Source organism: Penaeus monodon, chromosome 3 (genome assembly GCF_015228065.2).
Source record: "Penaeus monodon isolate SGIC_2016 chromosome 3, NSTDA_Pmon_1, whole genome shotgun sequence".
NCBI lineage: Eukaryota > Metazoa > Arthropoda > Malacostraca > Decapoda > Penaeidae > Penaeus > Penaeus monodon.
Genome location: NC_051388.1, coordinates 43,024,970 through 43,039,178, shown reverse-complemented (window position 1 = coordinate 43,039,178; position 14,209 = coordinate 43,024,970). Strand labels below are relative to the sequence as shown.

At 30.6% G+C, this 14,209-nt stretch overlaps 1 protein-coding gene and 1 long non-coding RNA gene across 2 annotated transcripts in view; both read left to right on the top strand.

Annotated features, from left to right (window-relative positions):
• Window positions 1–14,209, top strand: part of LOC119586368 (fibrillin-1-like) — a gene marked incomplete in the record, with an annotated part of 169,257 nt that overhangs the window by 108,639 nt on the left and 46,409 nt on the right.
• LOC119594978 lies at window positions 12,029–12,679 on the top strand. Its single transcript, XR_005230668.1, has 3 exons — window positions 12,029–12,110; window positions 12,324–12,446; window positions 12,632–12,679. It is a non-coding gene; the product is annotated as an uncharacterized LOC119594978 (long non-coding RNA).

The window sequence follows — 14,209 nt, the reverse complement described above, 5'->3', positions numbered from 1 at the left end:
GCGCGGATGGTGAACGGAGCCATGAAACTCTCAAGGCCATTAAACAAGAGTATTTGGAGATATCTCTGTCGGTATCTCTGCAAAAGGACCAAGCTACATGTCTTCAAGGCCTCTGATGCTGCCAGTTTGCTCTATGGAAGCGAAACCGGACACTATCTAGTGCCTTGGAGTCTGTCTTGATGCCTTTTGTAACAAGTCTCTTCGCTGGATCATGGGATACAGTTAGCAGGACAATGTGTCCAACCAACGGCTACACCATGAGACTGGCATGGGACCTGTTACTTGCATAAAACGGGATTTTCAACTCAGGCTATATGGGCACCTAGCTCGCTTCCTTGTGGATGACCCTGCCCATCAGGTTGTCTCTTTGCGAGACAATCCTGGTTAGGGAAACCCGTTCAGTCGATCGATGCTTGTGGTGAGGACGTTGAAGTCACAGAGAGCTTTACATAACTTAGTAGCGTAGTCCATATCTCTGGGCTGTCAGACCAAGAAGTCAGCATAGGGATTGGTCTGGCAACAAGAGCCATGAACTCGATTAACAAGAGCATTTGGAGATGTCGGTACCTATGCAGAAGGACCAAGCTACATGTCTTCAAGGCCTGGATACTGCCAGTTTTGCTCTATGGAAGCGAAACCTGGACACTATCTAGTGCCTTGGAGTCTCGTCTTGATGACTTGTAACAAGTCTCTTCGCTGGATCATGGGGTACAGTAAGCAGGACCATGTGTCCAACCGACGGCTACACCGTGAGACTGGCATGGGACCTGTTACTTGCATAATCCGGGAACGCCAACTCTCGCTTCCCTGTGGATGACCCTGCCCATCAGGTTGTCTCTTTGTGAGACAATTTTGAGTGGAGAAGGCCCGTGGGATGACCCAGGAGGTCATGGCTAGGGCAACTCGACAAGACCCATCACGAGAAACTAGATATTGGGCCGAGGGCCTGCCTAGAGACTCGCCATGAGGGACCCTCAAGCTGGGAGCAAAGGGTGGATGCAGCCATGCGCCCCTGTCGGCGTTAGCCCCTTGATGATAATGATGATATATACATATATATACATCATATATATATATATATATATATATATATATATATATATATATATATATATATATAGTGTATATTTTTTTTTTTTTTTTTTTTAAAAAAAAAAAAAAAAAAAAAATTTTTTTTAATTTTTTTTCCCTTTTTTTTTTTCTTTTTGTTTTTAAAAAACTTTGTAAAAAAAATCTTTTGCTTTTTCTTTGTAAAAAATTTAAACAAAAAAAAAATTTTTAAAGGTAACTAAAATACTATATATACCAAAAAATTTAAATCCCATAGTTTTTCTTTTAACATTTGGGGAAAACGTTTTTTTAACAAGAATTTTTGCAAAACAATCAAAAAAATAAAATAATATGCAAACAAAAAATTAACCCCAAAAACCAAACACCCAACCCCCCACAACCAAAAAAACAAAAACACAACTATATATATAAATTTTTTAAAATTTAATTTTAAAAAAAAAAATTTTTAAAATTTTATTTTTTTTATAAAATATAGATAATTATAATATAATATAATATTTTTTAATATATTTAAATTATATATAGGTTATATATTTTTTATATAATTTATATAATATATAATATATATAATATATAAAAAATTATTATAAATATTTTAAAATTAATAATAAAAAAAAGATTAATTATATATAATAAAAATTATATTAATATATTATAATATCAATAAAATATTATATAATATATATAAAAAAACAAAAACAAACACACACCAAAAAAAACACACACAAACCACACACAACACACACCACACACAAAACCCCAACCCCACACACAATATATATATTATAATATAAAATATATAATATATTATATAATATATATATATATATAAAATATATTATATATATATGATGGGTGTATAAGGTATGTAATGATGAGTATTTTATATTATATAAAAAAATATATAATATATAATAATATAAAATAAAATTTATATTTTATTTTATATATATATAAAAATTTTTTGTTGTGTGTGTGTGTGTGGTGTGTGTGGTGGTGTGTGTGTGTGGTGTGTGTTGTGGTGTGTGTGTGTGTTTTGTGTGTGCTTTGGTTAGAGCGCTGTGTTCCGACTGCGGGTCGAGCCCGACCCACGTATGAAAAACTTTAACGCCTTGAAAGTCAAACGCAGGGGTTTTGGGGAAGGTCTCGCTGGAAAAAAAGGTCAGCGCGCCGAACCGCGGTGATTAGGAATCAATCGGGCAAGGGGTGGTATTCCCAAATAACTTCCAATGTCTTTTTAGTGGAAAAAAAGTCAAAAAAAAAAAAAAAAAAAAAAAAAAAAAAAATAATATAAATTATAATATATATAATATTATATATAAATATATATATATTAAATACACCATAATACAAAAAACCATACATCAACATAAAAAATAATATTTATGTTGTGTGTAGGGTGGGGTGTGTGTGTGTGGTGGGGTGTGTGTGTGGGGGTGTGTGTGGGGTGTTTGGGGGGTTTTGTTTTTGTGTATGTGTGTGTTGTGTTGTGGTGTTTTGTGTTGTGTGTGTTTTTTTTTTTTTTTTTTTGTTGGTTTTAATTTTTTTTTTTTTTACATTTTTAAAACACATTAATTTTAAATATTATATAAATATTTTTTTATAATATTTAAAATATAAAAATATATTTTGTTATTTTTATCAACAAAAAAAAAAAAAAAAAAAAAAAAAAAAAAAAAAAAAAAAATACACACACACAACCCAAACAACCAACACCCCAAAAACACACCCCCCAACACACACAAACCCCACACACACACACACCACCCCCACACAACACACAAAACCCAAAATAAAAAACAAACAACAACAAATTTTTAAACTAACACACACACACACACAAAAAACAACACACACCACAAACTCTCCACACAAAACACACACACACACCCACAAAAAAAAAATAAAATAAAATTTTAAAAAAAAAAAAAAAAAAAAAAAAAAAAAAAAAACCCCCAAACAAACAAAAAAAAAGAAATAATTTTAATGTTTTTGTATATGTTATGTATTTATATAATATATTATTTTATATATAAAATTAATATATATATTTATATTTATATATTTATAACCAATTCTATTAATGAAAAAAGTATAAAAAAATATCTTAATTGTGTTGTAAAAAAATTTTTGATATTAATATATATGATATATATATAAAAATTTTTTTTTTTTTTTTTTTTTTTATATAAAATATATATATTTTATAAATATTATATATTATTATATATTACATATTATTTTATATAATAAAATATATATATATATATATATATTTTTAAAATATAAAAAAAGATAATAATATATTTTTTTTGTATTATTAATTTATGTGTATTATATTAAAATTTTTTTTTTTTTTTTTTTTTTTTATTATGATATTTTAAAATAATATTATTAAATAAATATTATGAATGAAATTTTGATATGTTTGGTAGTATATATAAAAATTTTTTTCCCTATTATATATATATAATTAATATTTATAAATATATTATAAAATTTTAAAAAGGGGAAAAGAGGAATAAAGAATTTTTTTTAGATAGAAATGTAAAATATATTTAATTATATGTATAATTTTTGGGGTTATGAAAAATATGTATTAATTGTTTAGGTTGTGGTGTTATGTATGAAATATAATTAATAATAATATATATATATATATAATAATAATATATATATTAAAAAATTTAGTAATAAAGATAGAGATAACAATAATAGATATTTATAAAATATGTATATATAATATAGGGTTTGTAAATTATATATATATATTTTATTTTTTTTTAATAATATTTAATATATATAATATTTTTATATTATATATATTTTATATAATATATAATAATTTATATATAATATTTATATATAATTTTTTTTTTTTGTGTGGTGTGTGGTGTTGTTGTGTGTGTGTGTGTGTGGTGGGTGTGTGTGTGGGTTGGTGTTTTTTGGGTTTTTTGTTTTTTTTTTTTTTTTTTAAATTTTTTTTGGATTATATATTATATAATATATATTGTATATTTTAATCTATGTATATATTTGAATTATCATGTGTATATAATGTATTTTTAAAGTAAATTTTAATTAAGTAATTATTTTTAAAATTTATATGAAAAGTATATGTATTTATATATTTTTTATATATTATTATAATAATATATATATATATTTAATGAATTTTAATATTATTATATATATGTTAGTATTATTATATATATATAATATTTTATATATATAAAATTAATATATATTATAATTATGTAAAAGGTTATTGTGTTTTTAAATTATTGTGTATATATTTTGTATGTTATTTGTGTTATATGTATATTTTATTATGTAGATATATATCATATGGGGTAATAAGTATATTTAACAATATAGGGGGAAAATTGAAAGGACCACAAGGTGGCCGAATAGTTAGAGCGTGGGGACCAAGACTGCACGATGGAATCTAAATTTCGGGGGTTGAGACCGCCCGCCGGTTTTTCCCCTTTGGGCAAGAATTCACCTCTTTCCCGCCAGCCATGGGGGCCAAACCACCCCAAAGTCATGCTGGTCCCAAGCCCAATAAATAGATCAGAATGATTCCCAAAAAAGGTACCCCGGCACTCTGGGAAAGGAACGGGGGGACCCTCCCACTCTCCTAAAAGAGCATCACAAAAAACCCCTGAAAAAAATACAATTAAGTATCTGCGTGACCCGGCGGCTCAACATGAACCTTTGTTAAAAAAAAGAAAATATATTGAATTAAATATATTTATTATTATGATATATATATATATATTATATATATATAATATATATATTATATATAATTTTTATAATTATTAATTTTATTTTTATAATATATAAAATATTTTATATATATATATATTATAATATATATATAAAAAATATGTATAGGATATATATAGGGCAGGGCATTTTCTCAGAGAGGACAACGTGACAAAAAAAAATAAAAAGCGAGCATAAATAACATAAAGAGGCCCGTGCCAGACCCAAAGACAAGAGGCAGACGAAAAAAAAAAGAAATTGGGGGCCAAGAGGAGACAAAAAAGCAAGACAGACAAAGTTGGAAAAGATTTGGGAAAGGGGCCCATGCCTGCAAGGATTGATTCAAGCTAATGATGATGATGACGCTAGTATAAGTTAAATTATAATATATATAATTTTTATTTTATTTATAAAAATATATATAAAAATATATATATATAAAATATAAAATTTATAAATATATATATATATATATATAATATATATATTTTATTTTATATATATAAAATATATATTATTATTATATATAAAAATAAATATATAATATATATAATTATATTATAATATATATATAAAATTTTTTTTTTTTTTTTTTTTTTTTTGGTGTGTGGTGTTTTTTTGTGTGTGGTGTAAATGGTAATATATGAGATGTTTAAAATATTACAATATATTTATAATGTATGTGTATATATAATTTATATTATAATATATAATTTCTAATATATATATATAATAAATAAATAAGATATTAATATATATTATATATATATATATATTTATATATATATTTATGTACATATATGTAAATATATTCATATATGTGTGTTTGTTTGTATGTGTGTGCATGTGTGTGTGTGTGTGTTGTGTTGTGTGTGTGTGTGTGTGGTGTGTGGGTGTGTGTGTGTGTGTGTGTGTGTATTGATATGTAAAATTTTTTTGTTAACTATATTTGATGCCTTCTTAGTTAAGGAGGCTGTATGTCTTTTAGATTACTGCTTACTGGTTCATTAAAATCACTAGGAAAGGCAATTGTTCACAGTACTATTTTGCTCCTTTTAACTATTAACTTGTTTTTTTTTTCTCTCTCTCCTATAAGCTATATACAAATAGAGGAGAATTTGATGGGAAAGATAGTTTATTGTTAAATATTTCCAGGTTCAGAATATGAGTGTTACTAATGCATATTTAAGTTAATATTAATATTACAAAGATTGAAATCAGTTATTAACATAGATGTGATTTTTAAATTTTGCTGGAAATTAGTTGTGAACTCTAATGATAGGATAAGTTAAAAACTGTAATAATGCGATAAGTTAAAAACTGTAGCAGTAGAAAAGTAAAAAAAGATCCTTGAACTATAGAAAAAAATTATCATATCAGGATAAATTGTGTATTAGAAAAGTTGTTAGCAACTATAGGATCTGTTGCAGGAGGTTTAGGATGCCAGAAAAAGATGCCTCAATGGAGGTACTTGCCAGGGGACCCGGTGTGTGTGTCGGCCAGGCTCACTGGTGACCATTGTGCTCAGCGTGAGTACTATCTGTACCATTGCTAGTGCATTCACATATGCTCCTATTATAGTTAAAACACTGCTATTCTGATATTTATAGTCTTGATTCTGTCTACTTTGGTTCTTTGCTTTTGTTGACGTCTGCGTTATTTTGTTATGGTGTATTATTTTCATTACTTCAGCATTAACCCAGCTCAGTCTAAAAGATTCTTATTAGTGTACATCTGCCATGACTGTGACTTAAAGTCTTTAACTGCAACCATTTTTACTTTTATAATTTTGAGACTGGTCTCTCTTAGTTTCATGGCAACAGATAAAAGCAGGCTAGAAAAATAGACACTAACCTTGTAGTGCTTTTCATTTGCTGTAGCAATCTTCCAATTTTGTGTTGCAAATTATTAAGACTCAAAACCATTTTTATCAGCAAAGCTTGACTTGGGCTAATCAATTGAAATTATTAATTGTATTGCATTACCAGAAGCTAAGTCTTCTTACAGAACTTAAAGAACCAGTGAAATCCACATAGTATGTCATGTTTCCTACCGCCTTTGCTCGATCAGAGCATAACTAGTATAGTTAATGTTGAGGTACCACACTTCCCATTACTTTCTTTTTTTACCTTATATATTGTTATTGAGATTGTGATTGATGATGCAGTTGCTTCTGTTTAGTTGTTCAAGAACATCATTGACTGGTTCCATAGACATAGTATGTCATGTGTACAGTGTTCATATTAAAAAGTTCATTTAAACCTTTTATATATGCAAATTTCTTGTTTACTCTGACTACTTAAGGGTACAAAAAGCAATTTCAATAGCTAAAAAAAAGCTAAGAAAGGTTTCTTTGTAAAAGAAATACAGACCGATTCTAAAACTTTAGTATACTATATCTGGTTGTTATGTTTTCATAGTAATTGCAAAGAAGTCTAGTAGATCTTAGGTCCTTGGCAAAAAAAAAAAAAAATGGTACTGGATTTTCTCCAGTGTCTAGGTAATGGTTCATTTGCAGGTACTGAAATTAGTATAGTATATTTTTATGCTGTTGTCCTTGCCTTGGTATGATTGTGCCAGCTGCTCTTATTTTAGTGTTTATTGTTGTTGATATACTCTTGTAGTATACATGATTGCCATACAGTTTCTAGCTCAGATATTATTTACATGATCAGTTTATCTTTGACTAAGTTGACTGGCTTTTGTCCTTGAACTGATGTGTCTTCTTGTGTCAATTTAAATCTTACACTTTTAATTAAAGTTTAAGTAAATCTGCATGTAGTGAGGGGAATCTACTGTAACTCCAGACATTAACTCATCTACTTCCTGTATGTCTTAATGGTCCAAGCCAGAACTTACATTATAGTCATAATACTAATAAATCTCCTCTGAGTTGAACCAAACAAGATGGGCAAAATGGTTATCAAATAACTGTTAATAAAGAAAAGAGGTGATAATATTTTAGATACTCTACTTTTTCTTAATTCTTCTTTTATGGGGCTTTAGACTTCTGTATAACCTATATCTACTGGATCCTTTTTCTTTCTTCTTTTTTAAGATATTCTTATGTTAAAAGTCAGTACAGTAATAAAGATTTGTTATTGTTTCATCTATCAGAGACCCATCCTAACTTGGTGTGTTTGTGTATCAGTACACACAGTTTTGAGTATTTTTGTATGGTATTCCCTGCATAAAGAGATTCTTTCATATTTTTTCCAAGTCCATTCATTTGTGGACAGGATAGTTTCATTATGTACTAGGTATTAATTACACAGTATATAAAAATAAGAGAAATTTTCCTGGATTTTTTTTCCCTTTTTTTTTTATTAAACAGTGCCAGAGTGATATCAGATATTATCATTACTGCATGTAAATTAACAATTTGCATTATTTTATGATCTTTTAAGTAAAACGGATGAATTTCAGTAGTGGTCTGTGATGCTATTATAAAGCATAGTAGACCATCACTGAAAGCCATAGATGGAAAGAGATGTAACCAAAATAGGAATTGAACAAAATTAATGGAGCTATATAAACCGTCCACTCATAAAACTGTCATGATTAAAAGAAATAGTGTTGCTGAAGAATCAGAAATTTATATTAGAAATCTGCAGTAAAAAAAAAATGGTATTGGTACAAAATCTATGAAGCAAAATTGCAGGAAATGAAGGAAGGTTTTGAATGTTCATGAGATGTGCTAGTATATAGGGAGAGGGAAAACTAATAAATATTTAAGGTTATAGATAATTATAAAAAGCAACTAGTCTCATATGTGCATATGCAAGTGTGTGTGTGTGTATTTTTGGGTGTGTGTGTGTGTGGTGTGTGTGTGTGTGTGTGTGTGTGTGTGTGTGGTGTGTGTGTGTGTGTGTGGTGTGTGTGTGTGTGTGTGGTGTGTGTGTGTGTGTGTGTGTGTGGTGTGGTGTGATGTGTGTTGTGTGTGTGTGGTGTGAGTGTGTGTGTGTATGTGTGTGTGTGTGTGTGCATGTCTTTACAGACATGCGCATCATTGTATGTTTATATGTATGTGTATGTGCTTTTTGTGCATGCATTCTATATACAAAAAAAAAAAAAAAACGTGTTTAGATTATAAAACACTATCGATTATACTTTTTTTAAGGGATGTCATTATAATCAAGCACCATGAGTAAATTTACTTGTACAACAGTGCATACTTGCTAGATATCCCAATAATCAGACTGACAATTTAATCTTTCTACCATAATTATTGTAGTCTAATCTAATTTTCCTCTTAGATGCTTGCTGTACCTGGATGCTGTGTGTGCTCTGTAACTTGTAACTTGCAATGATGTATGTGTCAGAGCTGGCATATCCATTGTTGTTCCATAGTTTTCAAATTCTGTCTTTGCAAATATGTATTTTAATATGACCACTACTCTGATATATTAAGCATTGACATGTCTCTCCTGATATTGATATGAGCAGTGAGTATTGATTTTAAGGGAATAATCTTTACTAAATCAGTTTAGCTGAATAATATCACATATAATACTTTTCAGCTGTGCACACAATAAGCTGGTACAGTTACTGTGCCCAGGATGGTGTATTAATAATTCTTTATAATATAGCCACAATGCCTTGCAACTTTCCCAGATGGACAATACATAGCAAACACTAATTTGTCACACTCTCTTCTTTTAAAATTCCCAGCATAAGAGTTTTGTTTATAATATACATTTCAAGAAATAGGTATTTCCCCTTGAGATGCAACTTAAATTGGGTAGTAAACAGTTTGATAAAAAAAATTCTATATTTCACAGCTGTGTGTCATGAACCATGCCTTAATGGTGGAAAGTGTGTGGGCCCAGATCGTTGTGCCTGTGTTTACGGATTTATGGTCGTAGATGTGAAGCAGGGAGCCATGATACTTACCTGATTTTGCTCATAAAGATATAAGTCCTTAAATTACAGATTTACTGAAGATTCATTTTGCATTTTATTGTTTTCTTTCTTCATGCCTTTAAAGCTTGATCAAATAAGAATGAATGCATCAAAGTTACATTTTCCAGATTACCGTACTGGCCCATGCTTACCAAAGTTCAACATGACATGTCCCAGGGACAGCTGCCTGGAGTTGTTTGTACCAAGCAGTTGTGCTGTGCTACAATAGGCATAGCATGGGGCCACCCCTGTGAACACTGCCCATCAAGACTTGATTGTAATAAGGGTTTCCTGAAAACATATACAGTGGAGACTGTGTTGGTGAGTGGTTTGATAATACCATGGTGTTATGAATTTTATAGTATTTCTTGACATTAGTTCCAAAAAATTATGTGTTGGGAATTTCAGATTGTGGTAAAAACTTAATATTCAAGTAAATAAGTATGTACATGATTAGACTAATCTGCAATGGATGTTAAGAGAAATTAATGACAAATGTGTATGTGAATAGAACATAATTGCAATAGACACTAAGATAAATCATTCTCATGCAGTTTACAAACGGAGTCAAATTTATGTTTTGTTTAACTTTAACTTTTAAAGTCTTTTGAAATTTAAATAATTATTTTCTTTTCTTTTAACCTCACAGACATAGATGAATGTGAGGCCATTCCAGGTTGTGTGAAGGAGGTATTTGTGTCAACAGCATAGGGTCATTTACTTGTGAGTGTCCAGAAGGACAGGCAAGAAAACCCAGAGACCAATGCTTGTGAAGACCGAGATGAATGTGCTGAAGGAGACCAGTGTGAGAATGGTAAAGTGTGTTAATACAGATGGGAGTTTCTATTGCAGCTGCAATACAGGCTTCATTCCTAGTCAAGATCGTAAAAAAGGGTATTGGTAAGTTACCTTGTTTCAGAAGTGAGTTATTGAAAGTATTTGTAATAAAGATTATTCTCTAATATCATGAAAATTTATAAAAACTAACTTCTTCTGTTTTTTGTTTTTATTGTTATATTACCTCATAAGTTTAGTGTCAGTCAACTTTTGCAAAAGCTATTTACTATGCAGAGAAGATGCATAATTTTTGCCATGATTATAACCCTGATGATTGACCCTAACCCTAATATATGAGAATGTTTATTATTTTGAAAAGGATTATCAGTAATGGATTTTTATCATATTTTCTTCATCACATACCTAGCCAAGATTTTGTTTTGTTAAAATGGTAAGTTAAAACTTGGTAAACAACTCTCTCTGAGGTATCTTAATATAAACAATATTAGATTTGAACATAATCTCTGATACATAGAGAATGTTTATAGAAGGGCATTTGTAAATATCTTTTTGACATCTATTATTCAGCTAAAAAAAAAAAAATTGAAAAGTATTTGTAGGATAGTACTATCCAGTTTGTAAATCCCTTATATCAACATCATTTTGTTTTTGTATCTTCTAGAGAAGTATAGTTAATTAAATGTTAATTAAAATCCAAGCATACTTATAATATATCCCTGTATATACATAGATGCACGCCAAGGATTTTGCTACACGGAAATCAATAGCAATAATCGGTGCAGAAAGCCACTAGCCATACCCCTTACGCGTCATGCTTGCTGTTGCAGCAAGAATATGGGGAAGGCTTGGGGTGAAGGGCGCAATGACTGCGTGCACTTGTCCTATGCCTGGAGAAGGTAAGACTTATTATGTAGTGATTAGGACGAATTACAAATGTTATTTTGATTGTTGACAATTATAGTTGTTTTTATTCCTTTATTATTCTGATTGCTAGTATTATGACTGACTACCTATTATAAAGCTTAAAGGGAATATTGATAGTATTAGTTAATTTTTGTAATCACATATATATCCATATCTTTCCACAATACAGCCCCTTTTTATCTAAATGTAAATCACTCTCTTTTGAAATATTATCTTGAGACATGACACCTCATTTCCTACATTCACAGAATTGTACCAATGTCTCTGTGAGCAGCCAGGTCTCTTATGCCTCCTGTGGATGAGTGCACTCTAAATCCTGGTCAGTGTGGGTGAAGGAGGTCATTGCATTGATACAGCCAGTGGCTACATCGCCAGTGTTATGAGGGATTTAACAAGTTCAGCCTTCAGACAGATGTGTCGGTGAGGCTTAATCCAGCTGATCCCTTTTATGGTTGTAATTGCATGTAGTTTATGGTACTCTTCATATCTGGATATGTATTTTTCATTTATGGGTTTTCTTAACAGATGTGGATGAGTGTCGGGATGGAGCTTGTCGTGGGGGCGGTGTTACAATACCATAGGCAGCTTCAGATGTCACTGTCCTACTGGTTTTGACCTGTCTTCAGATGGACGTACCTGTATTGGTATGTTGTATTTTGGCTGAAATTAAATTCAGAAATTACCAAATATTCTTATGACACTATCACCTTTTTCATGAAATAAAAAATCATAATTATAATGTAGAATAGTTGCTATCTATATAGTTAATGCTATTATTTGTTAATATTTTTGCTTGCTCTAGTTTTAATCATAAAGTCAGAGTTATTGATATTCATCATTCTTAATCTTTTTGACAGATCATGATGAATGCAGTGAAACAGGCATGTGTGCAAATGGTATCTGCACAAATATGGATGGATCTTTTAAATGTGTATGCAATGATGGATACATTTTATCCTCATCAGGCTTTGCATGTATAGGTAAGGATTTTTTTTTACTTGAGAAATAGTAGGATTAGTAGTGTATATTATTTTTACTAACTGTATAAGATAAACTATTATTATTCCTCAATCTTCTGATTGTAATAACTTTTAAAACTATATCATAATAAATATTTGGAAGGCTTCTTCAAATTATGACTAATAATAGTCTACACAATTTTCAGACATTGATGAATGTGAGGAAAAACCAAGAATTTGCTTATTTGGTCGTTGTGAGATTTAGATGGCAGTTATCGCTGTGTATGCAATGATGGTACACACACGTCAAGGATGGTAGCTTCTGCACTGATGTTGATGAATGCGGTGAGACAGGCATGTGTGATCATGGCTCATGTGTTAACATGGATGGGTCCTTCAAGTGTGTATGTCATGCTGGATACACCTTGTCTCCTAGTGGGAAGACTTGTATTGGTAAGTTCCCTCAATATTTTTGTGGCTCCATGAGATTGTGATGAAGTGAGTTACATTACTAGGAATAAAACTACTCTGCTAAAGTGTTTATTATCTTCCAGACATGGATGAGTGTACCTCAGGGCCTTGTAAAAATGGTCAGTGTATCAATACTGAAGGGAGTTTCAGGTGTGAATGTCCACCAGGTTTCACCCTTGGGGTTAATGGCGTCACATGCCTTGGTAAGTTTCTTAAGCATTGCTTGTTGGTAGAATATAATGTGCATAACCTTCAAGATCTTATTCCATGTTTTAGTTCTTCACTCATTGTGAGGAGTCACAATTCACTTAATTCAATTTTCCTTTATAATAGTAATACATGAAAAATCACTTTCATTCATTAGATACAAAACTGGACTTCTGTTATGCCATGTATCGTGATGGCCAGTGTTCCAATCCATCTACAACGCCCACCACAAAATCAGCTTGTTGCTGCTGTACAGTAATCTTGGGTCAGCCAATGGGTTGGGGGACACCATGCCAAGCCTGTCCACAACCTGGCTCCCAGGAGTTCCTTGGCCTGTGCCCTCATGGGTTTGGCATCACACACGAGGGTCATGGTAAGCACATTACTCATCTTTGATGAATTATTATTTTTTATATAAAAAAACTGCTTATATATCTGTTAAATAAATTTATTTTTCTATTTATATTTGCATTATGAAAAGCATCATTTCTTACTCAGACATAAATGAGTGTGCCCTGAACCCTGCTATTTGCCGCAATGGAGCTTGTGAGAACCTAGAGGGAGGCTACAGATGCATCTGTAATCCTGGCTACATGGTGGATGACAGCGGACGGCAGTGTCATGACATTAATGAGTGTGCCATTGACAACCTTCTATGTGATGGTGGTCAGGTACAATGAGGGTCATATGATTTAAAAGATTGTTTTTGTTTTAGACAGCCAAGAGGGCAAAGTAGCCAGGGCAGTTACACAGGTCCTGGGATGGTACCTATAATAGTGTTATGCCTCTGTCACAAGTCTCATATTAGCTAAGTTTTTGACATAGGCATGAATAATTGGAACAATATATGGGACCACTAATCATAGCAGTAATTTGCACTAAATATTATATTCTAAAAGTAAGTATAATAAGTAAATTTGATGATCACATAAACAAATGCAAATTACAATAGTTGCAACAAACCTGTCTGACATATGAATTGTTAGACATGTGTAGTTTAGACATGTAGAAGCTGTATATATTTATAACTATTTTAAAACTTTAGTTCATGGAGAAAACATGCATTACTGCATGAATGTTATCATAAATTACATTACTTTTTAAAA